Source organism: Leopardus geoffroyi, chromosome E1, assembly GCF_018350155.1.
Source record: "Leopardus geoffroyi isolate Oge1 chromosome E1, O.geoffroyi_Oge1_pat1.0, whole genome shotgun sequence".
NCBI classification, from domain to species: domain Eukaryota; kingdom Metazoa; phylum Chordata; class Mammalia; order Carnivora; family Felidae; genus Leopardus; species Leopardus geoffroyi.
The window spans coordinates 14,252,470-14,271,964 of NC_059330.1; the positions used below are offsets into that span (position 1 = coordinate 14,252,470).

The 19,495-nt window shown below is 42.6% G+C and overlaps 1 long non-coding RNA gene across 1 annotated transcript in view; it reads right to left on the bottom strand.

Moving 5' to 3' along the window:
- Positions 1–14,867, bottom strand: part of LOC123603192 — a 53,489-nt gene extending 38,622 nt beyond the window's left edge. The window contains exon 1 of the long non-coding RNA XR_006714774.1: positions 14,564–14,867. This is a non-coding gene — a long non-coding RNA (uncharacterized LOC123603192). The remainder of the gene's footprint in view (positions 1–14,563) is intronic.
- Positions 14,868–19,495: the final 4,628 nt, after the last annotated feature.

A 19,495-nucleotide genomic window follows, 5' to 3' on the forward strand; every position in this document is an offset into this window, starting at 1 on the left:
GACAGAAAACAGACTCTTAAATACAGAGAAACATATTGGTTTCAAACAAGTTGCCAGAGGGGAGGTGGGGGGGGGGGGTGAGTGAAATAGGTAAATGGGATTTAAGAGTACACTTATCTTGATGAACGCTGAGAAATGTATAGAATTGTTGAACCATTATATTGTACTCCTGAAATGAAAATAACACTGTACGCTAATTATACTTGAGTTTAAAAAATATATATAGGGGTACCCGGGTGGTGCAGTTAAACGTCGGACTCTTGATCTCGGCTTGGGTCACGATTTGGGGGTTCGTGAGTTCCAGCACATCAGGCTGTGTGCTGATGGCATGGAGCCTGCTTGGGATTCTGTCTCTCCTTTTCTCTGCCCCTCCCCCACTTGTGCACATGCTCTCTCTCTCTCTCTCTCTCTCTCTTTCTCAAAATAAATAAACTTTAAGAAAATTTTTAAAAATGACTATAAGTTACAATATATATATTAAGACTATAAATTACTATATATTACTATATTTTATATATTAATATATATTAATTATATATTATATTAATTATATTAATATAATATATATCATACCTTATAGTATATAAGCCTGTAACTTATATATATATATACTATATATAAGCTATATATATATAAACTATATATAATATAATATAATATAATATAATATAATATAATATAATATATATTATACCTTATAGTATATAAGCCTATAGCTTATATGTATACTAGATATATATATATATCTCAGGCGCCTGGGTGGCTCAGTTGGTTGAGTGTCTGACTCTTAATTTCAGCTCAGGTCATGATCCCAGGGCTGTGGGATCCAGCTCTGCATTGGACTCCATGCTGAGCATGGACCCCGCTTGGGATTTTCTCTTTCTCCCTCTGCCCCTCTTCCCTGCTCAAGCTCTCTCTCTCTCAAATAAAAAATGAAAAAAATATATATATATATGTTAAAAAATAAAGGTGATGAAACAAAGGTAAAAAAATGGTTAAGATGGCAAACTCTGTGTTATGTGTATTTTACCACAATAAAAAATAAAACATTTTTATTTTATTTTTTTAAGTAGGCTGCATGCCCAGGGTGGAGCCCAATGCTGGGATCAAACCCATGACCCTAAGATTAATGGTCAGTCGCTCAACTGACTGACCCACCCAGGAACCCCAAAATAGAAAAAATTTTTTTTAATTTTTTTTTTCAACGTTTTTATTTATTTTTGGGACAGAGAGAGACAGAGCATGAACGGGGGAGGGGCAGAGAGACAGGGAGACACAGAATCGGAAACAGGCTCCAGGCTCCGAGCCATCAGCCCAGAGCCCGACGCCGGGCTCGAACTCACGGACCGCGAGATCGTGACCTGGCTGAAGTCGGACGCTTAACCGACTGCGCCACCCAGGCGCCCCAGAAAATTTTTAAAAGAAGAAAAGCAGGACCACCTGGCTGGCTCAGTTGGTAGAGTGTGCCTCTTTTTTTTTTTCTTTATAGTATTTATTTATTTTTATTCAAATCAAATAGTAAATAATGTGCTGCTGAGTGTGTGACTTTTTTTTTTTTTTTTTAACGTTTATTTATTTTTGAGACAGAGAGAGACAGAGCATGAACAGGGGAGGGTCAGAGAGAGAGGGAGACACAGAATCTGAAGCAGGCTCCAGGCTCTGAGCGTCAGCACAGAGCCCGACGCGTGGCTCGAACTCACGGACCGCGAGATCCATCATGACCTGAGCCGAAGTCGGACGCTTAACCGACTGAGCCACCCAGGCGCCCCTGAGTGTGTGACTCTTGATGTTGAGGTCTTGAGTTTGAGCCCCACGTTGAGTATGGAAATTACTTAAAAATAAAATGTTTAGAAAGGAAGGAAGGAAGGATGGAAGAAGGAAGGAAGGAAAAAAGAAAAGAGGTAAATAGACCACCAAAAATTAAAAATGGGAGGGAAGCCTGGGTGACTCAGTAGGTTAAGCATCAGACTCTTGATTTAGGCTCAAGTCATACACAAGCCCCGCATCGGGCTGTACGCGGAGTGTGAGCCAGGAGCCTCTTGGCATTCTCTCTCTGTCCCTCCCCTGCTTGTGCTCTCGTGCTCTCTCTCTCCCCCAAAATAAAATAAACATTTTATTTTATTTTTAATTTTTTAAATGTTTATTTATTATTTTGAGAGAGATACAGAGCACAAGCAGGGGAGGGGCAGACAGAGAGGGAGACACAGAATCCAAAGCAGGCTCCAGGCTCTGCACTGTCAGCACAGAGCCCAGCATGGGGTTCAAACTCACATGACCTGAGTCGAAGTCAGAGGCTTAAGGGACTGAGCCACCCAGGTGCCCCTAAATAAGTATTTTACAGAGAGAGAGAGAGAGAGAGAGAGAGAGAGAGAAAAGTTAAAAATGGAAAATGTCTTTAATTGTTATCTATTTTTAACTTGCTAATTGGATCACATAATGAATTTAAATGTTTAAAAAGGAAAGTGAAGTTGTGCACTTCAAATAAAAAAAAAAGATACAACATGCAGATGTCAACAAGAACCATAAAATCTGGTGTAGCTATCTTACTATCAGACAAAGGAGACTTCAAGGCAAAAAGCATCACTGGAGATAAATAAGGACGTTTCAAATAATGAAATATTCAACTATCTGGACAATGTAACAATTCTAAATTTCCGTGCTCTTAATAACATAGTCTCAAAATACAGCAAACAAAAATTAATGCACCAAAAAGTGAAAATTGATAAATCTACACTCATAATTGGAACTTTTAATACCCCTCTCTTAGTAACTAAAGAAGAAGCAAATGAGAAAATCAGATATGAAAGTTATAAAAGATTTCAAAAACCAATTTAAAAACTTGCTTTCTTTAACACATGTAGAATACTCAACAATTGGAGAATACAAATTAGTATATATTAGGCAGATGAAACATTTACCAAATTGAATAAATTGACAATATTTGTATCAACAAATTTTAAAATATTTAAATAATTTAGAGTATTTTCACTGACCACAGTGTAATTAAACTCAAAATGAATAACAGAAGTTTAACGAGGAAATCTCTGTATGCTTAAATATTTTTAAATACACTTCTAAATAATCTATAGGTCAAAGAAGAACTCTCAATGGAAATGAGAAATAATTTCAATTAAATGATAATATAAATATGACATACCAAAGCTTGTGGGATGTAACTGTGCTAACAGAAAGTGTATAGCCTGAGACATATTATTAGAAAGGAAGAAAGACTAAGAATCAATGTTTGAAGCAGTCATGTCAAAAAGTATTTTTCTTTTTTTTCTTTTTTCCTATTTATTTATTTATGTATTTATTTATTCATTCATTCATTCATATGTTTGTTTATTTAATTTTACAGAGAGAGTGTGTGAACAAGGGAGAGGAGTGGGGGTGGGGGGAGAGAGAGAGAGAGACAGAGAGAGACAGAGAGAGAGAGAGAATGTTAAGCAAGCTCCATGCTCAGCACAGATCTGGACACAGGGCTCGATCCCCCAACCCTGGGATCATGACTTGAGCCGAAATCAAGAGTCAACTGACTGAGCCACCCAGGTGCCCCAAGAAGTATTTTTAAATGACAGATTAAACCCACAGAAAATGGGGGGGTGCCTGGGTGGCTCAGTTGGTTAAGCATCCAACTTCAGCTCGGGTCATAATCTCACAGTTTATGGGTTGGAGCCCCGTGTCCGGCTCTGTGCTGAAAGCTCAGAGCCTGGAGGCTGTCTCAGATTCTGTGTCGCCCTCTCTCTCTCTCTGCCCCTCCCCTGTTCTCACTCTGTCTCTGTCTCAAAAATAAATAAACATTAAAAAAAAATTTAAACCCACAGAAAACAGAAGAAACAATTATTAAGAGCAGAACTTAATGCAGAAGGCAAACATACAACAGAGAATATTAATAAAGACAAATGTTAGTGTTTTGAAAGGACTAATTGCTAAACCCTTGGTACAACTGATCAAGAAAGAGAAGAGAAAATGTTTATTTATTTTATTGTTTTGAAGTTTTACTTATTTTGAGAGAGAAAGTGTGTGTGAGCAAGGGAAGAGCAGAGAGAGAGGGAGAGAGAGAGTCCTGAGCAGGCTCCAACGTGGGGCTCGATCCCACAAACTGTGAGATCATGACCTGAGCTGAAATTAAGAATCAGACACTTAACCGACTGAGCCACCCAGGTGCCCCAAGAAGAGAAACTGTTTAAATAGCGATTATCGGGAATTTAAAAAATGCACATCACTATAGAGTTGACAAATATTTTTTAAATGATATTACAAACAACTTTATTCCAGTAATTTCTACATTTCGTTGAAATGGGCAGATTATGAGAAAAAAATAAGACTTACGAAATGGACACAAGAAGAAATGGAAAATTTTTAATTCTACACTTATGACTTAAAAAACATTCCCATAAGTCACTCCAGGCTCAGATGGCTTTATCATTGAATTCTACCAACATCTCTGAGGAAGAAACAATGCTGATTTTACACTAACTTCATCTCCTGGGCCTTAGTTTCCTCGTCCGTAATAGGCAGGTGTTGAACCAGCCAACCTCAGAAGTGTCTTCCAGTGTGAGTCCTTACTCACTCTCTTGATGTTCCCTCTGGCAGGCCCTGGTCAAGAGGGAAGTTGAGGATGTCTGGCTTTGATGAGAAAAGATTTCAGAATTCTGAGGTTTAGGACTCCCTGACCACCACTAGATGGGTGGGAGTCAACTGGACTCCGTTCTCCATGCTCTACAACTTGCTATTGATGTTGCTATCTGAACTGAGATGGGTTCTCCTCCAGTGGTCCCAACATCCACTCCCCTTGCCCTTTACTCCCAGGGGAGTAATTTTTATTTTAATTATCTTGCCTATTTTAATCATCTTGTTGGAAATCATGCTAAATACTCTACATCCTTCTTCCTAAGTATAGGTTAACAAGCATGCATTATTTAGTTTTTTTCTTCAGAATATAGGGTCATAGAGATGAATATCAGTTATTATGTAATCTCAAAGAGGCAACTAAGGAAATTAAAGCACATATAGTTATTTGCTTCTATCCCAACTAAATCTTTCCAATTTTCCATAGTTTTTGAATTCTTGTCTCCCTTAAAAAAATCCCCCTATATTTCAGGCTGTTCGCAGTCTACTTAGGTATCATAAGTGTGTTTTCTTAGCTACAATCTCTTTTTGTTTTTAAAATATCTTTAATGTGTATTTATTTTTGAGAGAGAGAGAGAAAGAAAGAGCATGATCATGGGAGAAGGAAAGAAAGAGGGAGACACAGAATTCAAAGTAGGCTTCAGGCTCTGAGCTGTCAGCACAGAGCCCAATGCAGGGCTCAAAACTGACAAATTGTTGAGATCATGACCCTTAACCGAAGTCAGACGCTCAACCGACTGAGCCACCCAGGCGCCCCTACGATCTCTTTTTCTAATGTACTGCTTCTATTTTTTTGTGAGGTAATTAAAGAGATTATCAGACATAATAGGATTGTATGTAAACTGGGAGAAAATAAACCCCAGTGAAGGTAAAATGGGAAAGTTGCCCTGAGATATTAACCTTGCACTGACTCTTCCCCTTCGTTCAAGCAGATAATAGGTCTTGTGCTACTGGTCTCAGGAATCGTTCATGGCTTCTGTTGAAGAAATAGGGATTGAGAAGGGATGGATTTCTTCTGACAAGGGTTTCTTATGACCTGGGGCCCTTGAACTTGGGTGGGAAAAAAATTACATCTTTATTTTCACTAATGTGTACCTGAAATGTAGTATTTCCTTCAATTATGTATGCAGGCGACAAACCACTGTTGTGCTAACGGTACCTGCGCATTTGTCATCAGCAGAAATCAACAATTTTCATATCCTATTTATGGTTGCTGCAATATGTTCAAATATTGTCTATGTTTGTCACTGCTTCAAAAGTATAAAGTTATTATATCCATCACTAGATCTTGGTATTTAATGTACTTTTAAAAAAAATCCACACCTTATTATGTCAGAGGCCTGGTTTTAAAATATTTTGATAATCCTACATCCGTGTTTCCCCCCAGGCTGATGAAAGGAAAGAAAGAAAGAGCAGAGGGCTGAGAGTCTGTGATACCTCTGGGAGGGCGTGGCCGCTCCCTGCACCGGGAGACAGAGTCCCATGTCGCCCTGTTGGGAATGGAAACAGGTGCCAGAACTGCTGTGACCTGTGGGGACCACTGCTTGCAAGCCCAATGGAGGCCCCAACAAAAAATCCTCCCCAAACAGTATATAATTCATGGGACCCCCCCCAAAAAAAAAACACCTAACTAAGCTCTCTTTCTTATACAACTGAGTTTGAGGGCTGAAGTTTGTGGCAATTACAAAGGCTCCTCTAGTGACTGAAAAGCAAGGCCTCAATTACAGAACTTCTGTCCATTGGAGACAGAAACAACGTGGAAAAGTTGAAATACCTGTGTTCAGATTGTAAGATCTAGCCCAGACTTGCTGTATATATTGCAGTATTAAGTGAAAAAAAACTCCCTTTTATATTACAGTCATGTGTATGACCATTAAATAATTTTTTTAAGTCTAATTGCTCAGGGGCCTTTGATGGAATTCCTGAATAATAGCTATGTTTCAGATGGGGGCTGAAGTGTGGCAGTGTGTGTGCGTGTCAGGGCTGTGAGAGGTCATGTGTAGTCCCAGCCTCCGTTTGCTGCCTCACAGGTCAGGGGACCAAATTGGGACCCCAGACATCTTTGCACTGAGTCAGTCTCCACTGCCTCCATTAGATTCTACACTGGCAGCCTCCTGTGCCAACTCAGCTCCTCTGTCTCACCTCCCATTTCTCCATTTCATAGACGAACTCTCAACCCATGAGCTGAAGGAAGGAGCAAGCCAAAAGCTTCTTCCTCCTCCTTTCTACCTTGTCCATAAATTCTCTTCCCGAAATAGAAGATCCCTTTGACGGTGAGGAGGAGGACCAGCGCCGCTCCCCTTCAACTCTTGCAGAGAGCTTGCTTCCCCACCCCTGCTTCTCCTTGGGCCTCTTTTACCCTCAATGTACCCCAGCCCCTGTGGGGAGAGCGGGTAGGGTCTGAGAGAGAGGTACAGGTAGTGCCCAATTTTTTATTATTCTCTGCACCCTGACCTTTCCTCTCTACAGCTGGGCCTCACGTGGGAAGAGCCTCAGGTCTCAGCTTGCCAGATTATGCAATGGACCAGCTGATAGGTGAGGCAGGGCTCCTTCCGCCCCCAGATTGTGTCAGCCTCATTAGCAGTTTCAAAAGCAACATCTTCTAAGAGTTGAGTGTCTTGGCCTTGGATGGAGCTGGGACAGGACTAAGTTAAGTGGCTGTATGTCCTCCTCCCTCACCTTTATGCCTCAGCAAGCCACAGGGAGACAAGATAATGGAAAGACAGGAGGCCTGGCTTCTACTCTAATATCTGCCATTAAATCATTCCTAGCCCATCCAGGTCTCTTCCCCAACCTACCCTTAGTTTTTCTTTAAGACAAGTGGGTTAAACTAGATGAACTTTAAGTTCTTTTCCACTTCTTAGTGGTCCTGGAACATTATCAACATCCCAAAAGACAATGTTCTCCGTCTCTTAGGCAAATGATAGGCTCCCTGGGAATGAGGCACCCACCCCAAGTCACACAATCAGGAGGCAAGTGGGGGGGGAGGGGGCTGGAACTTGCCTATTTAGAATTCCTAATCCATTCAACTGCATTAGTCAAGGAAAAACCTCACCTCAGGAGCTCTGCCCCTCTTCCAAAGGTTCAGTGGTCTTTGAATTAGGAAACATGGCAGAGGGAGAACCATCAAGGCCCAGGAGACCCCAAGGCCTGCTGCTGAGCTCAGAGGCCATGAGGAAGGGAGTGGAAGACGACCATCACTGGAGATTCAAAAGGAAGCTTGATGACCCAGCCGGATGTGAGACTGGTGAATGGAAAAGAGTGGGTGCTAGCGATGCATTAAGATAAGAAAAAGTAAGTGCTAAGATGCCTTGCTTGTTCAGAAAACAATGTCCCAAGCACAGTACTATTGTCACAGAAAAATGCCAAACTAGCTAAATATGCGATCATATTTGGCTGCATGTTTGGCTGGGAAAAGAGGCCTTTACTTAGTGACAGGTATAGTCTATGAGAAACAGACTGAGATGGGGCAGAAGAGGTGAATAGGTCTCTGAATGGTGGGATGGAGGTAGATTTTTGCAAGCTTGTATTGGCCTCTTCAGGCTTGATATCTTACTTCCTGGTCCACAGTGCCTGTTGGAGGAGAAATGGGGTGGGTACAAAGGATAAATCACTTTGAGAGACCACAGTAGTGGCCAGGGGATTTCAAATTTCTTTCTATTTTTTATAGTTTAAAATATTTGATATAGGGGCGCCTGGGTGGCGCAGTCGGTTAAGCGTCCGACTTCAGCCAGGTCACGATCTCGCGGTCCGTGAGTTCGAGCCCCGCGTGGGCTCTGGGCTGATGGCTCGGAGCCTGGAGCCTGTTTCCGATTCTGTGTCTCCCTCTCTCTCTGAACCTCCCCCATTCATGCTCTGTCTCTCTCTGTCCCAAAAATAAATAAACGTTGAAAAAAAAAATTTTTAAATATTTGATATAGCCAGAAGAATGTTATATACATATACAGTCATGTGCATAATAATAAAACAAACACCTGTGAGCCCACCCCCCCACTTAAGAACTAGAATACTACCAGTGCTCAAATGTTTCATCCCCTGCCTGACCCAGAGGTGACCACTCTTCTGAATTCGTCCCACAATATCTTACTTTTCCTTCTATTTTTTTCACACACAAGTCTCCAAGCAATATAATGTTTATTTTTATTTTTTGTTTTATTTTATTTTATTTTATCTTATTTATTTTGAGAGAGAGAGAGAGAGCATGCACACTCAAGCAGGGGAGGGACAGAGAGAGAAGGAAAGAGAGAAAATCCCAAGCAGGCTCCGCACTGTCAGCACAGAGCCGGGTGGGGGGCTTGAACTCATGAACTGTGAGATCATGACCTGAGCTGAAATCAAGAGTCAGTCACTCAACGACTGAGCCACCCAGGTGCCCCTAGTTTTGTTTTAAATTTAACAGGAATGTATTTCTTCTATGAATTACTTTTTCACATATTATTGTTCTGAGATTCATCCATGCTGATGCGTATACAGTTTGTTCATTTGTACTATGTACAGTATTCCATTGTGTGAATACACTACAATGAATTTAGCTATTCTTTTATCCAAGGGCATTTGGATTCTTTCCAGTTTTTTGCTGTTTTCAACAATGCTGCTAAAAACTCCTGGATGTTTATGTTTCCTGCAGCCCAAGTGTAAGAGTTTCTCTGGAGTATATACCCTGGAGTGGAATCGCTGAGTCAAACTGTTTTTCAGAGTGGTTGGACCAATTTATGTTCCACTTCTGAGTGTTGTTGTTGCACGACATCCTAGCCAAGACTTGGTGTTGTTCTTTTGTCTCTCAAAAATGAATAAACGTTAAAAAACATAAAAAAATAAAAAAAGAAAGAAATAAAGAAAGAAAAGGGGCCCTGGGTGGCTCAGTCGGTTGAGCATCCTACTTCGGCTCAGGTCAGGATCTTGCAGTTTGTGAGTTCGAGCCCCGTGTCAGGCTCTATGCTGACAGCTCAGAGCCTGGAGCCTATTTCGGATTCTGTGTCTCCCTCTCTCTGCCCCTTCCCCGCTCATGCTCTGTCTCTCTCTGCCTCTCAAAAATGAATAAACGTTAAAAAATAAAAGTAAAAAAAAAAAAAGACTTGGTGTTGTTCTCCCACTTTCCAGCAGCATTCCTAACCTTGGTTATCTCTGCTGATGACCTGGGGTGGCCCCCACCTTTCCCAGCCAGAGCTCCGGGAGGGAGGGGGGACATGCTAAGATGTTTCTATGTACCCCTGTATTCTTAACTGAATAACATTGACCACAAGGGAGGGGAGGAAAGTTTAGGGGTAGACTAGGGAACTTGAGGTCTGTCTACATGACTATCAGAATCACTGGATCCTTTTGGAGAAAAAAGGCCAGCTGGTGAAGTTAGTTCTGCCCTAACCCAAAGCACACTGGAGCCTGGTATCCTGGGGTGACCAAAGATGCTTAATTCATTATCCTCCCTATCAGCCCCCACAGCCCCTCCTGTTCCTCGGTGAACACTATTTACCTCTCCGCACTTTCCCCTCTGTCAATATTTCTCCAAGTGTGGCCATCTACATCAGAATCGGCTGTGGTGCTTGTTTAAAATGAAAATTCTCAGAACTCTCTACAGACTGAATCAGACTCTCTGAGGTGTAGCTTGGGAAGCAAGTTTCTCAGATGATCCATGTACACATTGAGGTTTGTGAACTGCTGCTCTAAGCACTGCCATTAGGGAGGTCAGGCCAAGGTCATCTCTGGGCAGGTTCAGACAGTCTCCAAACAGCTTCTCCTTGAGGGCCAAGTTGAATCTCATCTTCCCAAGACCCTTCCCCTACCTCCACTGTCCCTGAGGGCAGCGGAGGTAAGGAGACCACTTTAACTGAAGCATCTGTGTGTACAAGACATGCACCCCAGCATCATTTACGGTTAAGAGAAACCAAAAATCACTGCCTGCTAGTAGAGGCCTGGTCAAATTCATAATGGCACAGCTTTTTGATGGAATGCTAAGCAACTATTAAAAGCGACTTTAGGGGTGCCTGGGTGGCTCAGTGGGTTGAGCGTCTGACTTCAGCTCAGGTCATGATCTCATAGCTCGTGAGTTCGAGCCCCACATTGGGCTCTGTGCTGACGGCTCAGAGCCTGGAGCCTGCTTCGGATTCTGTGTCTCCCTCTCCCTCTCCCTCTGCCCCTCCCCCATTCACACACACTCTCTCTCTCTCTTTCAAAAAGTAAATAAACATTAAAAATTAAAACAAAAAAGTGACTTTAGGGGTGCCTGGGTGGCTCAGTCAGTTAAGTGTCCGACTTCAGCTCAGGTCATGATCTTGCAGTTTGTGAGTTCGAGCCCTGAGTCAGTCGCTGTGACACTTCAGACACTGGAGCCTGCTTCTGATCCTGTGTCTCCCTCTCTCTCTGTCCCTCCCCCACTCATGCTCTTTCTCTCTCACAATAAAATAAACATTAAAAAATTTTTTTAAGTGACTTTATGTTTTTATTATTGCAGTTCCACTTTCATCAAATCTTTAAAAAGTATGTTAAATTTTATAGCTTCCAGTATTGTTTGAGTTTTCTACATAAGTGTGCATTTATCTTTATAATCAGAAAAGCACAACACAAAACACAGAAACATCCAGAAGCATTTGCTGGATATTATTTATAAAAAATTCTTTTAACATTTATTTATTTTTGAGAGACAGAGAGACACAGAAAGAGGGAGACACGGAATCCAAAGCAGGCTCCAGGCTCTGAGTTGTCAGCACAGAGCCCGACGTGGGGCTTGAACTCACAAACCATGAGATCCTGACCTGAGCCGAAGTCGGATGCTCAAACCGACTGAGCCACCCAGGTGTCCCTCTTTTGCTGGATATTTATGAAGGAGCTGGTTTAGATTATTCCACAAACCCTGATAACAAGAATCTCTTTAAATTATCAAAGGAGATACTATAGGAAATATTTCCGTAGCTGACAAACCTGGGATTCTAGACTGAAAGAGTTCACCAAGAGGCACAACAAACTATTGTTTAATGACTTTGTTTAAGGATGCAGGTATTTGTCCTCACCACGGATAAATTTTTGTTAACTTTTATTATTTTATTATTAATTTTTATTTCAGAACACCAAGAACGAAGATGAAGAGAAGATCCTAAAAGCTTCGAAAGAGAAAAAAGGAAAAACAGGCCAAAGATAAGAAAGATAAGAAATCAGAGTGGCATTGGGCTCCCTCAGAGGCGTTGGATATTAGAAGACCATGAAGCTTTGCTTTGGAAACAATGGTGGTCCCTGGCAGAGTCGGTAGAGCATGCAACTCTCGGCATTGTGAGTTAGAGCCCCACATTGGCATAGAGATGACTTCAAAAGAAGAAAAGGAAATCCAAAATAATCAGGAGAAAAATGATTTCAGTATCTATTCTAAACTGCTTAGCATGTGTACTAGTAGAATAAAGACTTTCTGGGACATACAAGGGTTCCAATATTTAATTTCCCAATCAATCTTAGAATACTCCTGGAGGATGCATTTTAGCAAAATGAGGATATACAACATGAAAGAGAAAGCTATGGACCCTGGAAGCTGGAGAGCCAACCCAGGACGCTGGTGAGGGTAGGTCCAGCAGGGCCAAGGTGTGTTCAGGCCCTAGGTGGGCACAGCTAGTCCAAACTGGAGAAGGAGCAGGGGGCTCAGGGATAGATGCCTCCAGAATCAAAAATGCTAATGAAATCAACAAAGGCTTCAAACTGTGTCTGAGTATATAGCAAAATTATTGACAGTCATGTGACAGACTCTTTTGGGGGCATTTGGGGAGAAGCTGTGACATACAGACAGGCACATAGAAAACTAAGCAGATGAAAACATGGAAACTGATAATTTCAGGAAAACCAAAGAGTCGTAGAAGGAAGAAAACACAGAGTACTGTAAGTCACCATAATGTTTAAAATTGATAAACTGTGAAACTGTAACATGATGCGTATTATTTTAAAATATGGAGAAAAACGAGGCAAAGGAACAGTTAAAAGAGTTGGAAGTGTCAGTCTCTTGGGAATGAGACAGGGGATTAGGTAAACACAGTTGTGTTTTGCCATAAGCCTGCTAGCAACAGTTTTTTAAACTAGGCATACTGATTATTTTCATAATAACATTGGGAACACTCATACACTGCTGATTGAATGCAAAAGGATGCAGCCATTTTAAACACATTTTAAACTTTAAAAAGTTAAACACAGAGTTACCCCATGACCTAATATTTCCACTCCTGAGAATATACTCGAGATTTGCAACCAGGCCTTCAAACAAAAATTTGTACAGGACTCGTTCAGCATTATTCACAACAGCCAAAACAGTGGTAAATGTCCACAAACTAATGAATGGCTAAGAAAAATGTGACATATCTATATAGAATATGATTCAGCCATAAAAAAGGAAGTACTGATACATGCTACCACAAGGATGAACCTTGAAAGCATTACCCTAAGTGAAAGAAGCCAGTTACAAAAGGTCACATATTGTATGATTCCATTTATATGAAATGTTCAGAAAAGGCAAATCCATAGAAGCAGAAACGAGATTGATAAGTAGTTCCCTGGGGCTAGTGGGAGGGGAGAAGAGGAGTGATTGTTCAATGGGTATGGAGTTTCTTCTGCGGGGGAGACGAAATGTTCTGCTGATGGTTGCCCAACATTGTGAATAGATGAAGAACCGCTGAATTGTACACTTTAACATGATCAAATGGCGAATTTTATCTTATGTAAATTTTGTCTCAATAAAGATACATTTGGTTGTAACAGAACACCCAATTCAAGCTGCCTTAAACAATAAGATTTGTTTTGAGTTGAAACTGTTTTGTTTTGTTTGTTTGTTTGTTTGTTTAAACAACCACCCAGTGTACCTGTTTTCCCTTCACTCTTCCAGGGCCTAAGATCCACTTGGCCCCAAGACCTGCACAGAGGACCTGCAGAGGTGCTGGGGAGGACAGTACATTGTAGCGGTAAATGGGCGCCTGAGAGCCAGGCAGTCGGGGTTAGAGTTCTGGTTCCTCCACTGAGGAGGGGGGGGGGGGGGCTCGAACTCACAGCGTGCGATCGTGACCCGAGCCGCAGTCCGATACCTAACCGACTGAGCCACCCAGGAGCCCCCAGAATTAATTCTTTATCTAAGTGTTTGTTTCCTCAACACTAAAATGGGCAGATTAACGGTCCCTATCTTACCTGGCGCTTGTGAAAATTAGAGATAACGTTTTTAAAGCCCCGGCACAGTGCCAGGCCTATAGTAAACCTTCAGTTGAGCTATTTAGGGGGAACGTTCTGCTTCCAGGATGAGCAGTTTCATTAAGCAGGTGGCAGGAGAGGATTTCAGGAAAAAACAATACTATCTAATATGGATTGAGCGCCTACTCGGCGGCAGACCCTGTTCCAGGGCCTTTCTGAGCATTAGCTCGCCTCCCTAGCGCACCCGGCCGGCCCGCCGGCCCCTGCCAGGGAGCGGTGCCCGCGGGGCCTGAGCTGCGGGCGGCCGCGACCGCGCCCCAGCGACGGGAAGGAGGCAAGCTGGCGCCCGGGCGACAGGGCCTGCTGCGCTCTGCGGCCCTCGTCCTGCAGCCTCAGCTGGGCCGGCGCTCGGGGCCGGGGAGCACCAGCCTGCTTCGCCCTGCGCAGCGCGGCCCGCGGGGAAGACCTACACGGACTTGGGTGCTGGCGAGGGGTCGGTATACGGGGATCCGAGACCCGAGGCCGGAGCCGGGCGCCGGCGGCACGGAGGCTGGAGGAGGCGGGAATCTGGGGATTCGAGGGCTGTGGGGGCGTGGAGGCCAAAGGGTGCTGAGACCTGAGGGTGCAGAGGGCGCGGGGGTACCTGGAGGAACCCGGGATGCTGTAGGCGTCTCAGGAACCAAAGGGGGCCGGGAAACAGCCCCTGACCGCGCCCTGCCCCCTTCGTTTAGAGGGCAACAATCGGCTCCGCGCTAACCCATCTGTTCCCAGTGCTAGGTTTACTCACTTGTCTTCTCCACTAGTCTGAAATTGTGTGCGAAGTTGCTTTTTCTTCGTTTGAAACAGTGGACAAAGGATCCAAACTGTGTCCCTCTCTGTGGGGTCCTTGAAGGCAGGGCTGGTCTATTGTCTGTGTATCTCCACTGCCTGGCACATGATAGGCTCTCAGTAGATGGTGGTTGGATACATATGAAATGGCTGTGTGATTAAACTGCCTTTCTGGAGATACAGATCTCACTCATGGGACTCTAGTAGCAGAAGTGGAGGGCTGTGGTAGGATCCCTGGTACTAACAGCTAGTGTAATCCCCCGTATGGGTATGTTGATGGACAATGTGAAAGCACACTCATTGCTTTTTTTTTTTTTTTTTTTTTTTCCTGAGCCTCACACTATCCTTGGAAAGTAGAAGTGGCTAATGCTATTATTTTCATTTTACCGATGAGGAAACCAAGATTCAGAGGAGTAGTCCAGCTATATGTTATGCAAAATCCAGTCTTGCCTGCTTTCTGGGGCCCTGCTTCCTGGAGTTCCTGCACCAGGCTTGTAGCTATGGATACCCATAGGGCTGATATTTCTCCTGATTTTCCTTTGCCCACTGAAGCATCCAGGCTGCAGAGTGCAAAGGGAGGGTCCTGGGCTGATGACTATGGGCAATAGTAGGTTGTATGGTTGTAAGAGTATTAAAATAGGGAAAGTAACATTGCCATTTAATACCAGTCCTGGTTTGATCAATGTAGGTATACTTACCAAATCTTTACTGGGCTATGTACTTGGGGAGGCATGTAATGATAAATCAGACACAGGTCTTGCACTCAAGGAACCAAAACTTGGTAGGACCATAGCCACATATATATGATATTCAGGAATTCATGAAGTTTAAAAACAGTGGTTTGCAGTTTCAAAGCATACCTGTGGAGAATTTTAAGTATACACATGCAAAATATTGATGTCAGAGCCCCACCTCAGGCCTAACGAGTCAGAATTTCTTGAAAGGGGATCAAAGCAAGTGGTCTTTAAAAAAGCTTTCCCTGGATCCTAATGGGCCCTCTTCATTGAAACCTGTTGCTCTAATGCATAACTGTTGATTGTGGACCAATAAGAGAACAACACAAATAACAAGAGAGAGAAAATTGGGGTGGGCACCTTAATAAAGTAACACACTTTTTTTTTTTTTTTTACCCCTATGGAGTTTCAAGTCACATCTGGATGAAGGAATCAGGAAGTATTAGGGTGATATGGCAATTTGTGATGGGACATAAAGTATGTGTAGGATGTGGACCAGGGGTGCCTGGGTGGCTCAGTCGGTTAAGCGTCCCACTTCAGCTCAGGTCATGATTTCACAGTTTATGAGTTCAAGCCCCGAGTTGGACTCTGTGCTGTCAGCTCAGAGCCTGGAGTCTGCTTCCAATTCTGTGTTTCCCTTGATCTCTGCCCCTCCCCCACTCACACTCTATCTCTCTCTCTCAAAAATAAACATTAAAAAAATTATTTAAAAAAAGGATGTGGACCAGTAGAAATTATGAGGAGGAGAAGAGGAGGACATTTCAGGATGAGAGACCAGGCAGAGAGGCAGAAAAGAAAGAAAGAGAGGCAGAAAAGAACATGAAGCATTAAATGTGTTTGGGGACCCGATCACAGTGAGTTTGACTGGAAGGAGACTAAACGTGGCCGAGAAGGGAAGGATGGGACTCTGCTGCAAATGGTCTTGTATGCTAGTATGAAGTCTTATTAAATATAAGTGCAAGAGGGGCACCTGAGAGGCTCAGTCAGTTAAGCATCTGACTCTTGATCTCAGCTCAGGTCTTGATCTCAGGGTCGTGAGTTCAAGCCCTGCATTGGGCTCCGCACTGGGCATGCAGTCTACTTAAAACAGAACAAAACAAAAAAACAAATGGACGAGTCAATATTGTGGAGATGCTAATCTTCTCAAAATCGATCTGTATATTTAATGTAATGACAATAAAAACCAAAAAAATAAAAAAATTAAAGGATTTTTGTAGAAAATTTAACAAAATGGTTCTAGAGTTTATCTGGAAGCATAAACATGTGAGAAAAGTTAGAAAATAGAAAGCTACAATAATTAAAACAAATGTGTACGTGTATAGAAATAGGCAGACAGATCAAGAAAACAAGTCTAGAAATAAACTGAAGCATATGTGGGGACTACATGAATTACCAAAAGGACAAATCAATGGATTAAAAATGATGTTCAAATGAGATAAGCCAGTCACAAAAAGACAAATACTATATGATTCCACTTATATAAACTTTCTAAAATAGTCAAAGTCATAGAAACAGAAGGTAGAATGGTGGTTACCAAGGCCTGGAGGGAGGAGGAAAAGGGGAGTTGTTGTTTAATGGATATAGGGTTTTAGTTTTGCAAGTTGAAAAAGTTCCAGATCTGTTTCACAGCCATGGTCAAGGTTAATGCTACTTTTATTTTTTTAAGGAAAATTTGACTTAAAAAAAAAAAAGTTTAGGGGCCCCTGGGTGGCGCAGTCGGTTAAGCGTCCGACTTCAGCCAGGTCACGATCTCGCAGTCCGTGAGTTCCAGCCCCGTGTCGGGCTCTGGGCTGATGGCTCAGAGCCTGGAGCCTGTTTCCGATTCTGTGTCTCCCTCTCTCTCTGCCCCTCCCCCATTCATGCTCTGTCTCTCTCTGTCCCAAAAAATAAATAAACGTTGAAAAAAAAAAAAGTTTATTTATTTATTTTGAGAGAGAGAGACCCCATGCGTGGGGCGGGAAGGGCAGACAGAAAGGGAGAAAGAGAATCCCAAGCAGGCTCTGCACTGTCAGCACAGAACCCTACTTGGGGCAAGATATCACAAAGTGTGAGATCATGACCTGAGCCAAAATCGAGTCAGATACTTAACTGACTGAGCCACCGAGTCTCACTAACTCTATTTACTTTATTATTTTGGAAACACTTCCAAATTCATTCTATGAGGCCAGCAATAACCTGATACCCAAATTAAAGATACTACAAAACAAAAACAAAAACAAACAAAAACCCCACAGATCAATGTCTTTTATTTTATTTTAATTTTTAATTTTTTTAAAGAGAGACAGAGTACAGGGGGGGAGGGGCAGAGAGAGGGGAAGACACAGAATTGGAAGTAGGCTCCAGGCTCTGAGCTGTCAGCACAGAGCCCGACGCGGGGCTTGAACTCACAAACTGTGAGATCATGACCTGAGCTGAAGTCGGATGCTTAACCAACTGAGCCACCCAGGCGCCCCAGATCAATGTCTTTTATAAACACCAATGCCAAAATTCTCAACCAAATACAAGCAAATTGAATTCAATAGCATATGAAAAGGAGTATACACCATGACCAAGTGGGTCTATTCCTGGAAAGCAGGGATGGTTTAACATGAAAATCAATCAATTAATACACCACATCAACAGAATGAAGGGGAAAAAAACCCACATCATCTCAACCGGTACAGGAAAAGCACTTGACAAATGTTGACACCCATTCTTGACAAAAACCCTCAACAAACTAAAAATAGAAGGAAATTATCTCAACATAACAAAGGCTATGTATGAAAAGCCCACAACTAATGTCATACTCAATGGTTAAAGACCAAATGCTTTCCTTTAAGATTAACAAGACAAAAGTGCCTGCTTTTACACACAGGCATGCCTGTTTATCACACAAAAATCAGTTGCATTTTTGTATACTAACAACGAACAATCTGAAAAGGATATTAAGAAAACAATTCCATTTACAATAGCAACAAAAAGGATAAAATACTTAATAATAAATGTAACCAAGTAGGCTGTATTCCTTAGCTAGGGTTGCTCTAACAAAATACTAACGCAGACTAAGTGGCCTATTAACAACAGAGATTTATTTTCTCACAATTCTGGAGGCTAGAAGTCCAAGATCAAAGTGTTGGCAGATTTTGTTTCTTCTGAGGCCTCTCTCCTTGGTTCATAAATGGCTGCCTTTTTGCTGTGTCCTTATATGGTTGCTCCTCTGTGTTGTCTGTGACCTAATCTCCTCTCCTTATAAGGACATCAGTCACATTGGACTAGAGTCCATACTAACAACTTGACATGGTGTGGGTCTTTTAAAATTCATTCAGTTTAGGGGCGCCTGGGTGGCTCAGTCCGTTGAGCGTCCGACTTCAGCTCAGGTCATGATCTCACAGTTCATGAGTTCGAGACCCTCACCAGGCTCTGTGCTGACAGCTCAGAGCCTGGAGCCTGCTTCGAATTCTGTGTCTCCCTCGCTCTCTGCCCCTCCCCGACTCACACTCTGTCTCCCTTTGTCTCAAAAATAAACATTTTTTAAAAATTTAAAATTCATTCAGTTTAGTACCAGTGAACTCTTTCAATCTGAAGACTTCTATCATTCTCAGCTTTAGGAAATTTTCTTCCATTATTCTCCCCCCCCCCCCCCCCATGATTCTTTCATTTTCTGTGTTCTCACCTTCTAGAACTCCTACTAAACAGAGTTGGAGCTTCTGGATGTATCTTCTAATTAAATTTTTTTAAATATTTTAATGTTTATTTTTGAGAGAGAGAGAGAGAGAGAGAGAGAGAGAGAGAGACAGAGCACAAGTGGGAGAGGGGCAGAGACACAGGATCTGAAACAGGTTCCAGGCTCTGAGCTGTCAGCACAGAGCCCGATGCAGGGCTCAAACCCACAGACTGTGAGATCATGACCTGAGTTGAAGTTGAAAGCTTACCCGACTGAGCCACCCAGGCACCCCTGGATATGTCTACTAAATGTCTTTATTTTTTATTTTAGGGAGAGAGAGAGAGAGAGAGAGAGAGAGAGCGAGCGCACATGCATGTGAACAGGGGAGAGGGGCAGAGGGAAAGAGAGAGAGAGAATCTCAAAATCTTAAGCAGGCTCCACCCTCAGTGTGGAGCCCAACATGGGGTTAGATCCCAAGACCCTGGGATCATGACTTGAGCTGAAATCAAGAGTC